We start from the raw sequence: 19332 nt of genomic DNA on the forward strand, positions 1-19332 counted from the left end.
TCATTTTTCCTGTGAACCTTGAGTGCTGACCTGGTCTCATGAATGAATACATGAAAAATTATTTTTTTAAGCAGCTATTGTATGCAAAGCATTTTGCCATATGCTAAGAAGCAAATGCTAAAAGCAAGATTGTCCCTTTCCCAAAGGAGCTTATGTTCTAAAAGGGAAGACAATTCATAAAGGCAGCTGGGTGGTACAGTGAATGGAATGCTAGACTTGGAGTCAGGAAGACTTGAATTCATATTTTGCTTCAGACACTTAATAGTTGTGTGACCCTGGGCAAATCCCTTTCTCTTTTTCTTAAACTCTTTCCTTCTTATTAATTCTAAGGCAGAAGAGTGGTAAGGGCTAGGCAATTGGGATAAAGTATCTTGCCAAAGGACATACAGCTAGAAAGTGTCTAAGGTCAGATTTGAACCCTGGAATTCCCATCTATAGTCCTATCTACCCACTGATTCCCTTGGCTACCCTCCTAGGCAAGTCTCTTAACCATTCTCTGCCTCAATTTCCTTTTCTGTAAAATGAAGTTAATAACACTATATTATCACAGTATTATGCAAGAACTAAATTAAATAATACATATAGAGTGCTTTGCATAACTTAAAGTGTCTCATTAAGGAAGTGGGGGGTGTCAAGAGACCACAGTTGTGAGGACAAGGACAGGGTTTTTGGAAAAGTGGATGGAATAGAAATGTGTATAGAATAAGAATTAAAAGGTAAGGGGGAAGGACAAAGGATGGGCAGTTGGAAAGGTGGACCAATTGGAACTAAGAGGACAAAGGAGAGAATAAAGGAGAATTTTTGAGAAGGGGTGTGAATTAGAGAGGTTTCAATCAAAGGAAACTGGACACTTGAGGAGGGATTCAGTGGAAAGGAAGGAAGAGGGGGACAAACAGTGAAGAGGAAAAGAATAGATGGAAATTCACAGCTAGTAACTATGACATTGAATGTAAATGGGATGAATTTACCCATGAGAAGAAAATGGCAGCAGAAAAGATAAAAAATCTGGAGCCGACAAGTTATTTACAAGAAACACCCAAAAAAATAAGAGACTCACAGAGTGAAGGTGAGTGGTTGAAGCAGAACATACTATGCCTTCCCTGATCCAGAGAAGGAAGGGATATCAGTCATGATCTCTGACAGAGTTGGGCTAAAATAGATATAATTGGAAGGTATGAATAAGATAATCATGTTATGTTGGAGGGAGGTTGTACTATGAATAGTGAAGCATTAGCAATATTGGATCTGCACCAAGTGTGATAGCATTCAGATTTTTAAAGGAAAAAGTACAGGAATTACAGATGGAAATCTATAACAAAATAGTAATAGCAGGGGATTTAATATTCCCCTCTCAGAACTAGATAAATCTAACCAAAAAATAAACAATAAAAAAGTTAAGGAGATGAATAGAACGTTAGATAAGTAAAATTTGATAGATATCTAGAGAACCCTCACACACCTGCATGAGATTGGTGGTAGATCTAAGCCTAAGCATACACATAATCCAAACATTTCTGAAGGGACAACAATGGTATAGAGAGCATAAATATTTTGCAAAAGTATTACATTAATACTCATCCTACTATAGAGGTCATTCCTGAGGGGTTTTGGCATTGGAACAAAAGTTCCACTGAGTATGACCAAATTGGAAAGACTTGGTTTTGGAAAGAGTATAGTCTTGATAATGAGTTATGTCTGCTGACTGAGGACTAATTTAGCAAGATATGGTAATATTTTACCAGCAAAAGCTGGTAATATATGTTATCTGAGAATCAAACAAATTTATTGATCAAAAGGGATGCTTATAGCTACATGGAGAAACATGACTAATACTACATTGATGTAGCAGCTATGGATTGTTCTTTTTTTTAGAAAATGAGACAGAAATATATATTTAGAACTATAAAGCTTTTTGTGCTCGTCAATCTAGGGACCCCATTACTAAGATTAGTCCCCAAGAGCATTACTGAGAGGGTAAAAAGCTGTGCATATATGAAAATATTTATGGAAACTTTGTAATGACAAAAGTATTGGAAATAACACAAATACAATAAATAGGAGAAATGACTGAATAGATTGTGATATTTGAATGTAATAGATTATATTATGTTGTTAGAAATGACAAATATTAGAAATATAAAGACAATAAAGGAAATATGTGAAGACAAGAAAAGAGAATAAGATTACTACATGCTCTACTTACATTAAAAAATAAGAGCTACAAAATCAAGAGAAAAAAGTATCCAAGTAAAACAAATCCAAAGTGAAATCAAAAGAAAGGATGTTTATATTAGAATTCATATAGAATACATTTTTAAAACAAATCATATAGAATACATTTTAAAACAGATTGTAAACAATGTGGAGTTTATGGTTTTGCATATAACTTTATGCACTTGTACAGTTAAATATTTTTGGTGGTGGCTATTAAGTATATAATTATAAATAAATAAATATTTTGGGTTAAAAAAATAAAATTTTGAGTCCCAAATTTTAAGTCCCTCCTTCCTATCCTTTCCCATTCCTTGGGAAGGAAAACACTTTGATATCAATTATATATATGTATATATATGAAGTCATACAAAACATATTTCCATATTGGCTATATTGCAAAACAAAGACAAAAAAGCTCAGTAAAAATAAAGAAAGCAGGGGGCGGCTGGGTGGCTCAGTGGATTGAGAGCCAGGCCTAGAGACAGGAGGTCCTGGGTTCAAATCTGGCCTCAGACATTTCCTAGATATACCCCGGGCAAGTCACTTATCCCCCATTGCCTAGCCATTATCACTCTTCTGCCTCAGAGCCAATACACAATATTGACTCCAACATGGAAAGTAAGGGTTTTAAAAAAAAGAAAGAAAGCAGAAAAAAAGTATGCTTCACTCTGCATTCAGAGTTCATCAATTCTCTCTCTCTCAAGGTAAATAGCATTTTCCATCATAGATTCTTTGAAATTGTGTTGGATCATTGTCTTGATCAGAGTAGATAAGTCTTTTACAGTTGATCATCATTACAATAATGCTTTTACTGTGTAAAATTTCTCCTGGTTTTGCTCACTTCATTTTGCTACAGTTCATATAAATCTTCCCAGATTTTTTTTCTGAAACCATCCTGCTCATCAGTTCTTATGGTACAATAGTATTCAATCACAATCATATACCACAACTTATTTAGCCATTCCTCAATTTGATGGACATCTCCTCAATTTCCAATTTTTTTGTCACCACTAAAAGAGCTGCTATAAATTTTTTTTATAAAAATATATCCTTTTTCTTTTTCTTTGACCTCTTTGGGATATAGACCTAATTATAGTATTGCTAATTCAAAGGGTATGCACAGTTTTATAGCCCTTTGGTTGCAGTTATAAATTGTTTTCCAAAATGGTTGGAGTAGTTCATAACTCCACCTATCGTGCATTAGTGCCCCATTTTTTTTACATATCCTCCAGCATTTGTTATTTTCCTTTTCTATCATGTTAGAAAATGTAATAGGTGTGAGGTGGTATCTCAGAGTTGCTTTAGTCTGCATATCTCTAATAAGTAGTGATTTAAAGCATTTTTTCATATGACTATTGACAGCTTGTATTTCTTCTTCTGAAAACTGTTCATATCCTCTGATCATTTATCAACTGGGGAATGGCTCTTATTTTTTATAAATTTGGATTAGTTCTCTATATATTTGAGAAATGAAGACTTTATTAGAGAAACTTGCTATAATTCCCCTCCCCCCATCAGCTTCCTGTTGATTTTGAAAAATTTTAAGACTGATTCCTTGGCTGCTGTTCTTAAACTTTGACAATGGTTTGGCCTGGAGATGTCTTAGGGGCTTTTATGGAAAAATAGTGATACTCAAGAGCTTCCTCTTCCCTTTTAATTTTTGCTGAGTACTTTTAGTTGTTCCATTTCTCATTAAAAAAAACCTTACCTTCATCTTAGAATCAATAGTGTAGGCAATAGGGGTTATGTGATTTGCCCATGGCTAAGCTAGGAAGCTGTCTGGGGCCATATTTGAACCCAGGAACTGCTATAATTTTTTAAATGCAAGAAACCTTTCTCTTTTTTTCCTTCCAGAGAATCAAATCATACTTCATTAATACCATATCTGCCTTCCTTACTCTGAAAGTGTTGAAAATCTGTGCTAGACAAGAACAACTAAATATATCTCTAGTGCTGATGACAGTGTGGAACTCGAGATATTATACTTTTCATTTTATTTTTCTTAACAAAATGTTATAAGTTCCTAGAAGGCAGAGGATGTTTTCTTTTGGGTTTTCCATCCCCAACCTCCAGCACATTGCTTTGTAAATAGTAGGTACTTAATAAATATTGTATTGAATTAAATCTAAGGAATATGCTAAAATCATGGATTGAATAGATATACGTTACTTTGCAGAAGAGGAGAATTCCTGAAAATTTGCCTCAAAATTGCATGTCTGTGTCCCAACATCTATTTTCCAACTACTTTTCATTATACAATTGGAAATATTATTTCTTTTCTTTGATCACCTTCCTCTATTTCAACCTTTTAATATCAAGGCCAAGCTAGGGTGGGGTTGAGCTAAGTATAAAGGATGAGTGGTGGTGTTCATGAGTTTGAGTGGCTGACTGATTGCATTTTAAAACCAAATATCAATTTTATTACTCACACTAATGAAGAAGGGAGTCACAGATGATTCTTAAAACATTAATATTTGGCTTTGGGATGAACTAAAACACTTTCAGAAAAGAGACACAAATGTGACATAATAGAATTTTAAAATGAGAAAGGACCTCTTTTTCTTATTTGGTAGATAAAACAGAGAAGGCAAATGCCTTGGCCCCTCTCAGATCTCAGTCTGGAGCAGCTTCTCTTTCAGCTGGCTACTATTGTCATTCCTCTGTAGTTTCTTGGGTCTTTTAGATACCAGAAAGAACAGAAACACATGACAGAGAGGGCCTTTGGGCATTTAACTTAAATGAGTTCATTCTAATGTGAAATGGGACATTCAAAAGGAGAGTCAGCATGCTTGCTTTGTGGGGCAGGGAATAGACATCAGAAATGCTAAACTTGTGAGAGGAAAGCAAGAGAAAGTAGAAATTGTTCTGCCTTGTGCTGAAAAAGGGATGGAGATTTTTTTGGAGCTCAGTAGTAACCTTGGGAAAAGATGTTGAGATAGATTGTTACGTGATTCTAACTCCTCTATGAAAGCCTCTCATTTCCTCACTTTAATTAGGGATTTCCTCAGTGCATGCATAGATTGTTCCTATAAAGTTTCTGTAGTGATCAAAAAACAAAAATAAGGTTAGGTAGTAGGTTTTCCCAACTTTGAGATATCTTGAGAATAGATCATATCAGTGCCATCTATGGTATGGATTTCTTTTGTTGTACTCAGTCAGATCTAGCCATTTTTTCTTCTTCAACAAGAGTTATTTCCATTATTTCACATAATAATGTGATAATGTAATAAATGAGAGAATCCAGATGTAGCTGGTACACATGTATTTCCTTTTAAATAAAATATAGCCACATAGTTATTTCACACAATTTGATATAAATTCCCTCCAACTTCATACATCATGGACCGAGGGACCAAGGGACTACTGTGATTTTTGATGAATCAACCCAAAAATAATGAGTCTTTTAAAAGTAAGCATATATTTCTTTTGAAAGTCTTTTAATCTGATTTGCAGCTGAAATCTTCCATATATCTTCTCTCTCCTACTAGAATGTGAACTCCTAGAGAGCAAAGATTGCCTTTACTTTTCTATTTGCATCTCCAAACTGGATCCCAGTGCTTTGCACATGATAAGCAGTTAATAAATGTTTTATACATTCATCCATTATTTTTAACATTTTATATGTACCATTCAAACTATCCATTTGTTATCTTTTGTATTTACTACATGACTGCACAACCATTTCTTTCTCCCCAATTATATATTTCCTTGATCTATTTTATGCATTTCATTTGTGTTATTTTGCTGTGTCCTCTTCATGGGGTTCTCAGCTATGCTGGTGAAGGGTAAGCTTCTGCCAACATAAGAAATATTCTTCACTGAACTGGATGCAGCAAAAAGTTTTATGACTCTCTTTTGTTAATCTAGGCATTTTGTATTTTTGTAAATATTCACTCATTTCACCTAGGCTGTCATATTTATTGCCATATAGGTGGGCAAGGTAGTTCTTAATAATTGTCTTAATTTCCTCTTCATTAGAAGTGAGATCACTCTTTTTTGATGCTATTACTTTGATTCATTTTTTTCTTTTTTAATTAGATTTATTAGTACTTTATTCATTTTATTTATTTTTTCAAATTACTAGCTCCTAGTCTTATTTATTAGTTCAATAGTTCTTTTACTTTCAATTTTCATTAATTTCTCCTTTAATTTTTAGGATTTCCAGTTTAGTTTTTATCTGGGGATTTTTAATTTGTCCTTTTTTTTGAATTTTTTAAGTTGCAAGCCCAATTCATTGATCTCCAGATGAGTTCTATGACTCTCAAAGACATTGTGTTGAGTCATGGGATTGAAATCTGCATATCAACAAGACAAGATCACAGATTGTCAGAAGTATCTTTTATATAACTTCTTGCCTTTGGTCATTTTTGAGAACATGCTATAGCAGTGATGGGCCACCATTTGAGCTTGTGTGTCAATATTCACCAAAAAATGGAGCATAACTTGGGTAGTGTGTCACTTTGAGAAAAAAACCATAATTTTGCAATATCTATAGCTTAAATAACAAAAATGTATAATTATAATATATAACTATATTTAATTAACTAAAATAGGTAAATTAATATAGGTAGAATTGTCATCTATAGTGCACAGGGTGTCTACAACTACACTACAGCAAATGTTTCATCCTCAGCATGCGGCCCCATACCTCTCTTTTTGTGGCCACATGAGGTTGCGTGTCATTGAAAATGCCTACGTGTGTCGCGTGCCATAGGTTTGCCATCCCTGTGCTACAGTCTACCCATCCCTCCCTTGTACCTAGTTTGCATTTTGTTTCTCACAGCAGAAGGGGAGCTACTTAAAGTCAGGGACCCTGCTTTTGCCTTGATTAATATTCCCAGCACTTAGCACAGTTGCCTGGAACATAGTCAGTCCTTAATAAATGCTTGATTGATCTGACCATGTATTAGATCACCTGCAGTTTTTATTCTTCTGAGATCATAGTTTAACATTATTTGAAGCCATGCAATCTCACTAGGAGATTACCAACATCAAAAGATTAGTTTTCATAAATGGAAGCAGTTTTGGATCTTTGAAAAAAATAGCACAGATTCCCAACTGTAATACAGCTCATTTTTTTCCTATTTTTTAATGCTGTGTCCAATTCATTGTCCACTTCTAATTAAAATCCAAGATATATGTCCCAATAGGCTAGCTTCAGTGGGCTTCTTACCCATTTGCACGCTAAGCATTCTACTTGATTTTTCCTGTGTGGATTACTAAACTGATCTCTTTTGAGAGATTATGAATCTTGATTCAATTCTTGGTAGAACTGGATTTATTGAGAATTTTTGATGCAACCAGCACAATGTCATCCTAAAACAGTACAACTTGGAAGACTTCACTATCTATAGGGACTAACCTTATTTGGTCTTTTTGCGGTGCAGCCTTCATGGTGAATCATGCTGATTTACACAGAAGGTAAATTAGGAGTGATTGTAAGCTTCTCATTTGCTTTACAAAAAGATTCACAATAGGATTCTTTGAATAAGCACTCCCAGTCCTTTTAAAATGTGTTTTGGTTTTTAATGATTTTCAATAGCATATCAGCTTCTCAAAATAAGTTCTATCTGAAGTATACAACACAATAAATATTTATTATCCACCTACTGCCTGTCAGATAATGTGCTAAGCTCTGGGGATACATATAAGAAAAGGAAAGGCTGTCCCTGCCCTCAAGAAGCTTATGATATAATAAAGAGAAGATAACTCACAAAAGGAAGCTGGAAAGTGGGGCGAGAGGGATAAAGGTATATCTGATATGGGAACATCATATTCCATGAAGTCCAAACTGATCAAAAGTGGATGGAAAGTATCACTCAAGCCCTCCATCTAAATCAGTGATTCCCAAAGTGGGCACTACTGCCCCCTGGTGGGTGCTGCAGTGATCCAGGGGAGCAGTGGCAGCCACACTTATTTTGTATTACATTCCATTCTGAGTTCAATAAATAGTTTCATAATTTCCAGGGGGCTCTGAGTAATATTTTTTTCTGGAAAGGGGGTGGTAGACCAAAAAAGTTTGGGAACCACTGATCTAAATGAAAAGGGCAAACATATAACCATGGAAAAATATTCTAAATACATTAATTCATTTTAAAAAATGAAAAGAGCATCTTCCATTTTAGATTAGAGTCTCTTGATACATTACCATCACCATCTCTATTCCATTTCTCTATGTAGAACCCATGATAGTAGTTGGTGTATATGGGAAACTTGTACCTTAGATCAGAAAGGAACAGAAACATTATCTATCATGAGGGTACACTCATCATCCTCCCTAAACTCTCTTTCTCTATTAGAAAGTAAATTCTTGGAGGGCAGGAGCTATCTTGCTTCCTTACTTTTGTGTCTTCATTGATTAGTACAATGCCTTGAACCTATAGTAAGAGCTGAAGAGGCATGTAGGCAGCCAGATGACTCAGTGGATAGAGAGCCAGGCCTGGAAACAGAAGGATCTGGGTTCAAATGTGGCCTCAGACACATCTTGGCTATGTGCCCCTTGGCAAGTCACAACCCCAGCTGCCTAATCCTTATCCTTTTTTCTGTCTTGGAACTGATACTTAGTATTGATTCTAAGACAGAAGGTAAGGTTTTTTTTTTAAGAGAGATACAGTAGAAAGAGCTCTGGAATCAGTGTCAGAGGACCTGGGTTCAAATCCTGACTTTGCCACTCTAGGTCTCTATCCTCTCTGGGCCTCAGTTTCCTCAACTGTAAAATGAGGGAGTTGGACTAGATGGGTTTGACCTCTAAATCCATGATCTTATTTCCTGGTCTTATAAACTGCAGACAAAGCTTTACTGGTCTGATTGTACCATTTTCCTTTTTGGTATGAGCCAAGGCATAATTGATGTCATCTGATCCCAGAATTAGAAGGGATCTTAGAAAGCAGATTGGGATTCATCATTCTTTCTATGTTATATGAAAGGCCACAAAACAGTTGGAAAATTATAATCCCCGGGGCCGCTATTTTCATCACCCTGGTTTTGGGGGTAGGGAATTGGACCTGTGATTTCATTTGTATAGGGAACTCATAGGTGAGAAAACACCTTTTACCATGGATAGATTTCAGGAGCTCTGGGAACTGGGTGAGAAAAATTATATCTTTATTTTTTTATTAACATCTCCATTTGTGAGTGTATGTGAATGTAAATGAAGGGGGAAATATTAGCAAGTTTTAACAAGGAAAGAAAGACACTGAATTTTAGGAACAGATGAAGAGTGGTATTTATTTTCAATTTTCATTACATTTACTTCCATGTATATTTTCTCCCTTTGTCTGTATCTCATCATCCTCCAATCCCATACACCCCATAGCTCCTCAGTTCATCCCTCTTCACACACACAAATGAATACATATGCATTTTACTCTGTCAGAACATTTCTCCTTTGTTGGACCACTTTAGTTTATAAGTAATGGGAATGGTGATTGTGTCATTTTATTCAAAAGAATCAAAGAAGCTTGAAGTATATCATTTCCTAAAACTAAAGAGTTAGCAAGGGCTAACTAGTCTGCCTACATTGGAGTTTTTAATGAGTATAAGATGGTAACAATATGAATTGACTCACAAATTTGCCAACCCTCCTTTTTCAAGTAGTAAAATATTTCCATAAAGGACTAAAAATGGGAGAGCTATATTAATAATAATCATATATGCATTTTACATGTGCAGGATGTTCCAAATGTCTTTAGCACTTGCTTTAAAAGTGCGCCAAGACTTTTGGGACACCCCATTTTTTGTGAGACTCTCCAAAGATGAGGTGTGATTTGAGAAGCCTAGCAATGCCCACCCACCTAAAAACATGCCTCTCACTAAGTCTGCCATGACACTTCCCTTCCCATCTGGCAAATTTTAAGGAGCTTCTATTAAAGTTATTTCTCCTCTTCTTAATCTTAGCGTTAAAAGATACACTTTCTTGGGATAAAGGAAGAAGCCTCCTAAAGAATCCTTACAAGGTCTCTCCCATTAGCACATTAGTACAGAGTAGTTAGGATAGATAGGTTATACAATAGTGCACAGGGTGCTGGGCCTGGAGTCAAGAAGACTCATCTTCCTGAGTTTAAATATGGCCTCAGACATTTACTGGCTGTGTGACGCTAGGCAAGTCACTTCACCCATTTGCCTCAGCTTCCTCATATGTAAAATAAGATGGAGAAGGAAAAGGCAAACCACTCCAGAATCTTTGCCAAGCAAACTCCAAAAGGAGTCATGTAGAGTTGGACACAACTTAAATGACTGAACAACACAAAATAGTAATCACCTTGAAGTCTTTGAGAAATGCAAGACCACCAAAGAGGAAGGCCCACTGGGAGAGAGGCTTAAAAATGATTTTTGGGCAAAATAAGGGAGACAATAGGCCAAAGAGCCCTCATCATTCAAGTGTCTGGGATATAACTGGAAAAGAGTGCTGTCACAAATCATTCTGTATGTTTTGAGGTGGATCTGAAAGAACTAAAGAACTAAGGAAAGAACAGAGAGATGAATGTTTCACCCATATACATCTGGCTAGTTGAATTGTCTTGGCCTTAGTCACTCTTCCAGGAATATCACTGGCCATGGTCCTGCCACAGCTCACACTGTAGGAACTGACCAAAATGCTGATAGTGCTGAAAAGCTGTTGCTTCTGAGAATTGCTGAGTCAAGGAGTTGAATCTTCTTATCAGGGCAAAGGCGATTCAATCATTTCCAGTTTTCTACACTAGTCCAAACTTGGCACTCTGAGTCCATTTTAGAGCTTATATTTCTGGATGTATTTTGGGGGAACAGGATTCTGTGTGCCAAAGAACTTTATGTTTTGCAGTATCTGGTGATTGAGTTTTTAATTTGTTTTCCCTTTTCAGCAGGGCATCATCTGCCAACCATACCATCTCTGCTTTCACAGAAACCATTCATAAAAATTGTTGGATAGGACAAGGCCAAGGACAGAACTTTATAGCACTCAAATGGATTCAATAAACATTTCTTAAGTACCTACTATGTGCAAGCCTCTGTAGATAGTCACTGGGGATACAAAGACAAGTAAATCAGTCCCCTTGAAGAAGAGCTTATATTCTACTGGAATGCAGAATGGCAAAATGAATTTACCATCAAAGACCTGCCTCCAGGTGGATATTAACCTATTAAACATTTCTACTTTTTTACATATGGTTAAAAACTAGTTTTCAACTCACTATGTATATGAGAGGCTCATGGATTCCAAACAACCTAACAGCATTAGGGGTGCTTAAATTTTTCTGAAATGTTTTGATAAGCCTCTTGCTCTTAGTATGACTTTATTTTTAATGACTCACAACTCTTACCCCAAGAAAACTTTCCAGAAAAAAATCATCCTATCAACAAAAAAGAATTTAAGCTTCTACCATGCCTGAGACACCATGCTAGATACTGGGCATACAAAGATAAAATAAAGTGATCCATGCCCCTAAGGAGAAATTTTAGCAAGAGAGACAAAAGTATGAACCAATCAACTTCAAAATAGATTCAAGGTGAATGGGACTGGAGTTGGGGAGGAAAAGAATTGGTACTTGGGAGGATAAAGAAGAAATTTATATAGAAACTGGCATTTTACCTGGGATTTGAATGAAACTAGGAAATCCAAGGGGGTGAAGGTGGGGAAGGGGAGAGAGGACAAGCAGCTCAAAAACAGAGACAACAAATGGTGAGGTGAGCACAGGAATTATAGTAAGGCCAGAAGAACTGCATTGCAGAATCTGTAAGGGGGAGTAATAACCTTAAGTTAATCAGGGAATAATCAGGAATAAACCTAGTAGCCAGTTTGTTGAGGCTTTAAATACTAAACAGAGGAATTTATATTTGCTTGTAGAGGTAATAGGATCTCATGGAGTTTATTAAATACAAGAGGGTCATGGTCAGACCTACACTTTAACACAAGTTACTTTGACACATGTGGGGAAGATGGATTGAGGTAGAGAGAGCCTTGAAATAGGGACAATAGAACATCCAGATGTGATGAGAGTTTGAGCTAAGGTGATGGTTGTGTGTGGGTGTCAAAAAGGAAAAGAGGTGAGAAATGCTGAGGAGGTGGAAATAACAAGTTTTGGTCACAAACTGTATATGTGGGATGAGAGTGAGGATTCAAGAATAACCCCAAGGTTGCAAACCTGGGTGATTGCTACATGGTGATGCTCTCAGCAGAGAAAGGAAAGTTCAGAAGAAGAGTGACTTTTGGGGGAAATATAATGAATTCAACTTAGGACACATTCTATTTGGGATACCTATGTAAATATATGTTGGTAAGTAGTAGTCTTCCAGCTTCCTCTTTGGCTGCCATCTTGCATGTCCTATCTTCAGTTCCTCTTCTGCAATTCCATGGATAACACCCTGAGTCATCTGGGCAGCTTCATTTCCATTCTGTAAAAATGAAAAAAAAAACCAATTATGGACCAAGAGAAACTTTCTAACATATAGATATAAGTGCTCATTTGTGAGAAAGGAACTTCCCAGAGAAAGAAAAAGGTGGTTGGTTCATAAAACAGCTACAGCATACAATGATAAACCTAAATTTTCTTTAGAGAAATAAGGAGTAAATAATATCTGTGGTATTGAAGAGGAGAATATGTTTACAAGCCGGGAACAATGATCCACTTTACCAATCCTAAAGTTTAGACATCTTTGGCAGCAAACAGTTTCAACAAAGCAGCTAGCAGAAATTATTCCTAATATCTTAGACCAGAATGAACTAGATCAGTAAGATTGGCACAGATTCTACCCAAACTGTCAAATGGAAAATCAACCTGGGAGGATGATGATGAAGTTCCAGATCTCACTGAGTATTTTGATGAAGCATCTTAGAATGAGACAAACAGAATGGAAAATCTGTATATTCTGTGATGTTCAACTTTCCTTATAGTTCAGCTCTCATACATTGCTACCATAAAACTATAGCATTGACTATAAAGATCTTTGTTAGCAAGGTGATATCTTTGATTTTTAGTGTCCTGTCCAGATTTACCTGAGATTTCCTTCCAAGGGGCAAGTATCTTCTAATTTCATGGCTGCAGTCACCATTTTGAGCCCAAGAATATAAAATCTGATGTTGCTTCCATTCCTTTTTCCTCTATTTTTAAGGAAGACATAGGAACAGTGGTTATGATCTAGATTTTTATGTTAAGCTTCCACCCAGATTTTACTTTCTCCTCTTTCACCCTCATTGATACTTATTAATTCTTCACTTTCTTCCAAAAGGCATCATCTGCATATTTGAGATTGCTGATATTTCTCCTGGAAATCTTAATTCTAGGTTTTGATTCAGCTAGCCTGGTATTCCTCATGATGTATTCTGTATATGTTAAATAAATAAAGCAGCAATATATAACCTTGTACTCCTTTCCCAACCTTAAACCAATCAGTTGTTTCATTTTCAGTTCTAACTGTTGCTTCTTATCCAGCTTCCAAAGGAGATGAGTAAGATGATCTGGTACTCCCATCTTATTGAGGAATTTCCACATTTTATTATCTTGCTTTAGTGTAGTCAATGAAGCAGAAGTAGACATTTTTCTGGAACCTCCTTACTTTCTGCATAATCCATGGATGCTGGCAATTTGGTCTCTAGTTCCTCTGCCTCTTTTAAAAATAACCTGCACTTCTGGTATTTCTTAGTTCACATATTTCTGAAGCCTAGCCTTGTTACATGTGAAATGAAACAATTGTTCAGTAATTTGAACATTCTTTGGCATTACCCTTCCTTAAGATTGGGACATAAATTGATCTTTTCCAATCCAGTGGCCCCTGTTGAGTTTTCCAAATTTGCTGGCATATTGAATGCAACACTTTAACAGGATTATCTTTTAGAATTTTAAAATATAAGCTATAATCTATCATCTCCACTATCCTTATTGCTAGCAAAATTCCTAAAGCCCACTTCTCTCAATTCTCCAGGATGTTTGACTCTAGGACAGTGACCACATATCATGATTATCAGTGGTGTTAAGGTCTTTCTTGTGTGGTTTTTCAATATATCATTGCCACCTCTTCTTAATATCTTCTATTTCTGTTAAATTCCTACCATTTTGTCTTTTATAATGTACGTTTTTACATGAAACATTATTTTTATAGTTCTAGTTTTCATGAATAGATTGCCTGTCTTTCCCATTCCATTGTTTTCTATTTCTTTTCATTGTTCATTTAAGAAAACCTTATCTCTCCTTGCTGTTCTCTAGAATTCTGCATCAGTTGGTTATATGTTTCTCTTCCTCCTTTCTCTTTCCCTTTCCTTTTTTTCTTCAGCTATTTGCCAAGCTTCATCAGACAGCCATTTTAATTTCTTGCTCTTCTCTTTCTTTGAGATTTTTTTGTTGCTGACTTTTGTACAATATTGTGAACCCCTGTCCATAGTTTTTCAGGAACTACTAAATCCAAAATCTCAAATCTATTTCTGACCTCTAATTTATATTCATAAGGTATTTGTTTAGTTCATACCTATACAGTCTAATGGTTTCCCTTACTTTCTTTAATTTAAGTCTGAATTTTGCAACAAGAAACTCATAATCTTAATATCATAATCAAAATCAACAAGAAGCCAATTGTAGACCTTGTTTTACCTGAGTATAGAAAACTTCACATTCAGTTACAAAGTATATAACTGATCTGATTTCAATAGTGACCATCTAGTGATGTTCATGCATAAAGTCACCTTTTGGGTTGTTGAAAAAGAGTGTTTTCTATGACCAGTGAGTTATCTTGCCAAAACTCTATTCATCTCTGCCCTGCTTCATTTTGTATTTCAAGGCCAAAATTGCCTGCCATTCCAATTACATTTTGATTTCCTAGTTTAAAATTCCGTTCCTTTATGATGAATATGACATCTTTTTTGGATGTTTTTTCTAGGGAATATTGTAAGTCTTCGTAGAATTGAGAAACTTTGGCCCCTGTAGTATCAATGGTTGGAGGATAGATTTGTATTACTGTAATGTCGGACAGTTTGCATTGGATTTGAACAGATATTGTGATATTTTGATATTATATACAATTACTGCTTTTCTCACCCCTTTGTTGACTATGAGTACTATACCATTTCTTCTAAGGGATTCTTACCTACAGTGTTATATGTAGAGATCACCTGAATTAAATCCATTCCTATCCATTTCAATTCATTGATACCCAAGATGTCACTGTTTTAATTTTCCATCTTCTGTTGAACCACATACATTTTACTTTGGTTCATAGGTCTTACATTCCAGATCCCTATATAATATTGATCTTTATAGCATTGGGCTTTCTTTTGTCACCAGACACCTCTACAACTGGGCTTCCTTTCAGTTTTGATCCAGCCATTTCATCCTTTCTGAAGTTACATCTAGTTGTTCTTTACCCTTCCCTAGTAATGTGTTAGAAACCTTCTGACTTAAGGATGACCTGACACATCTTCTAGTGTCATATCTATTATTATTTTAATATTGTCCATGGGGATTTCTTGGCGAAGATATTGGCATGTTTTGCCTTTTCTTTTACCAGTGGATTCCCCTTTGTCAGAACTCTCTACTATGACTTAACTGTCCATCTTTGGTAACCCTTGCATGGTATAACTCATAGTTTCATCAAGCTACACAAACCCCTCTGCCTGATCTGGGAGGAGGAGGAAGGTTTTTGAGGTGGTTTTTAAGGATGAGGGTTTCTTGGGCATTTTTCTGAGTACCAGGAAAGAAACTAAGGGATAGGGAGAGAATAAAGATAGGAAGACAAACAGGATAATTGATGGGGCAATCTGCTGCGGGAGATGAGGAGAACATATCAAGAATATTTGTAAAGTGGTTTGCCTTGGTGAGAAGGATTTATTGGAATAAAGGAGGAAAAAATGGGGAATAATATCAAGAAGTGTACAATAGAGAGAAAAAGAGAAGAGGAAACTCATAGCTCATGGTCTGCATTTTTTCTGTAAATTAAGGGCAAGGTTGTCTATGGTGGAAGAGGAGTGGTATGGTTCAAATCCAATGCAAAGAGTGTTGAGGAGAAAGCAAAAGGACTGAGACTATTGCTACATAGGCTGCAATAGAAAATCCATTAGGAAGGAGCAAAATGATTGCCTTACCTCATCAAGGGCCTACTTTAGATGAGATAACATAAATTTGTAGTTTAGTTGATCTGCTCAGCAAAGTTTCATGATTCATTCCAGGTACGTAGCAAGGATATCCCAGGTATCCTACAGTAGCACATGAATCAGTAGGAGTGGAGTAAGCAGATAGAGGAAGTAATCTGAGATTGGGGGTTCGGCATGGTATGAGTGGAAATAGGACAAGAGAGCCAGGTATCAAGAAGAGAGAACAGGGTAATGTTGATTTGATTAGCTAAAGGGTGAGACTAGAAAGGAGGCAAGGAAAGCCAAAGAAAAGATGCTCTGGAAAAGTACTGAAGGTTACAGGGATTAGAGATCATAGTAAGAACAAAGAATAGTTTTAGGATGAGTGAAACAGAGAGATGGGAAAGGATGAGATATAGCAATTTCAGAGTTCTTGGTCATGCGAGTGGAACAAAATCATGTGATTGACCTATACGATCGAGTGACCATTCCTGTGTGTAGGTGAAGTAAAATGAACAAAGAAAAGCAATTCAGAAAAACTCAAATTTCTTGGCTTCACTTCAATGCCTGCCCTATTCTGCCCTTCCAGTCTACCGTCTCTCTGCTGAGAGGTGGAGCTGTGCTTCACTATTGGATTTCTGGAAATTACTAAGTGAATTGATCAAAATTCTGGAGTTTTCCAGTATTGTCTTTCTATACATCAATGAGGGCACTATGTAAATTGTTCTCCTGGATTTACTTCCTTAACTTTGCATGGCATTAAATTTTTTAAAAGTGACTGCTAAGATACGTCAAAGAGAGCACAAATTCATCTCAGTATCTTACATCTACTAAAACACATGTTCCCTAGATGGAGAATTTACATTGAGGATGATAATAATCATACTTTACATTTCTGAAGTACTTTTTAACTTTTATAAAGCTCTTTTTTTCTGATAATCAAAGAAGGATTAAATTATTACCTATTACCAATCAGAGAACTTGCCAGTACAATAAGCACTTAAATATTTGCTTAAATGTTAAGAGTATTTTACTGACTTCATTGACAACTGGTGATGCCTGAATGTCAATTGATTTAACTGTAATACTCAATTAAGCATACAGGGGCAACATGGCATGGCAGATAAAGGACTTTTCATGGAGTCAGGAAGATCTGGATTTCAATCCTGCTTTTGGTCTGTGGATCTATGGATCTATCACTACAGACAAGTCATTTAACCTTTCAGTTTCTGAGGTTACTGTGTCAGATTGTAAGTTATGGTCAAATTGCTGATCCGTATTGAAGTGAGTTAATAATACTTATTGTTGTTTCTCCTATGTGTTTGAAAAGGACCAGTGACAACATGGGGTGACATGTTGACTTTGTGCAAGATTTTGATTTAAGTGAGGAAGAGTTGTGTTACGTTGTCATCCTCATTCTCTTCCAGATTAATTCAAGTCCAGTGGCAAGACGAAAGTCAGACCACCTCAGGGCAAAGGCCCATAATATAGTGGATGGCCTTGGCATATACGTATGGTGTCTGACCAAGCTCTAAGCATTCCAGTACCTACTTCAGTCTGCTTCATAGCTGTTGGAACAAATTGTTCTCATCTGCCCATTCCACCAGGAGAAGTCTTCACATGATTGGGGTAGACATTCCCCTATCTCACTAGGGGGTTTGAGACCTTTTGATTACCCTCAACCTGGCTTAGCCTGCCTGCTGGTTGGTTTTATCAGGCTGGGGCTCCTCTGTATATTATAGCTTCTTGGAGCAACAGATGAGAATTGTGGGAGAAGTGGGTACCAAAGGTGGATGAGGTGCCCTGAAAAGTGCTCAGCAAGCCCTTATACCAAGAGGAGCTAGTCCTCCCTGAACATCTCATACAAAAACAAATAGAAAAGTGACCCCAGTCATGCTCTCAAGGAGCTCATGTTCTAATTGAGAGAAGAAGCACATTCAGGAAAGTTCTGCAAAAGAGCTGATGGAAAGGCCCAGTGGTTCTTAGGATTCATCAACAAGATGGATAGCAACGACCAGGGGAAAGAGTATTTCCATACCAAGAGTTCTCTACTGATGAGGTCAGAGGTTCTGATTCTCTCCCATGCCCAATTCCTACAAAAATTCAGGTAGAGAATCCCATACCAATAGTCCTGGATGAAAAGAGATTTCAGAGTATTCTATACAAATGATTGTTACAACATTGTAGATTATTCAAGGAAAATGAAAGTCTGACTACCACCTAGATTCTATGTGCTTAATCAAGATATGAACCAGGTCAGAGCATTTTGAATTTCAAAATCTCTCCTCTTGCTGACATTTCCACTGAGTTCTGTTCCTTTTACTATACTCTTCAGGAACAATGGAAGGAGAATGAGGAGAAACTTTGGGTTGATATTAGGCACATTCACACTTGAATCATGTGAATTTACTAGCTGAAGTCACAATGCCCATTGCAGTGATGATACAACAAAGGGCTGGCATTAGAAGGGCACATTTCACTTGCTGGTCCCTTAAGGAGCATCACACATCTCCATCCTGTCCCAGAGGAAAGAATCTGGTGTTTTGTTCCTAGAGCTAGTTGACAGATGTGTAAAATCGCAGGTAGGCTGACAGTTGTTCCCTGATGACCGCCCCTCTGGGATGGTTCTCACATGCAAAGCTTTAATTAATGCTAGTTCTTCATGTGTCATATTTTAATTAATGAGATTTCTTCATTGCCATGATTGTATTTTAATTGCTCACAGAGCACACTAACCCCCTTTTAAAGGAAAGAGAAGCTCACCACTGCAAAAATATGAATATTGCAAGTTTTCCCAAGAATGCTCCAGAATGTGGTCTTTTATTCTGTATCTAATTAAGGTTTATGAGCAGCTCACCAATATGGCAAAGAGTTGCTTGGAGTCTATTGCCATTCCTCTTCTTCAACCTCTTGCCTTATATATCTATTCTAATTTTGATTTCAGTTTTATAATTTTCAACTATTTCTCAAATTTGTATGGCATGTCTGTTTCCAAAGCAACTTCAAACTCTACTTTATCTGTTTGGTTGTCTCTGGAGTTCAGTGAGGCAGAAAGCGACAGAAAATGAAGTAGAATCATAAAA

The 19332-nt window shown here is 36.5% G+C and overlaps 1 pseudogene; it reads left to right on the forward strand.

Annotated features, from left to right (window-relative positions):
• Positions 1 to 12603: 12603 nt before the first annotated feature.
• Positions 12604 to 13065, forward strand: LOC123249774 (annotated as a pseudogene).
• Positions 13066 to 19332: the final 6267 nt, after the last annotated feature.

This window comes from Gracilinanus agilis, chromosome 5 (assembly GCF_016433145.1).
Source record: "Gracilinanus agilis isolate LMUSP501 chromosome 5, AgileGrace, whole genome shotgun sequence".
Lineage (NCBI taxonomy): Eukaryota > Metazoa > Chordata > Mammalia > Didelphimorphia > Didelphidae > Gracilinanus > Gracilinanus agilis.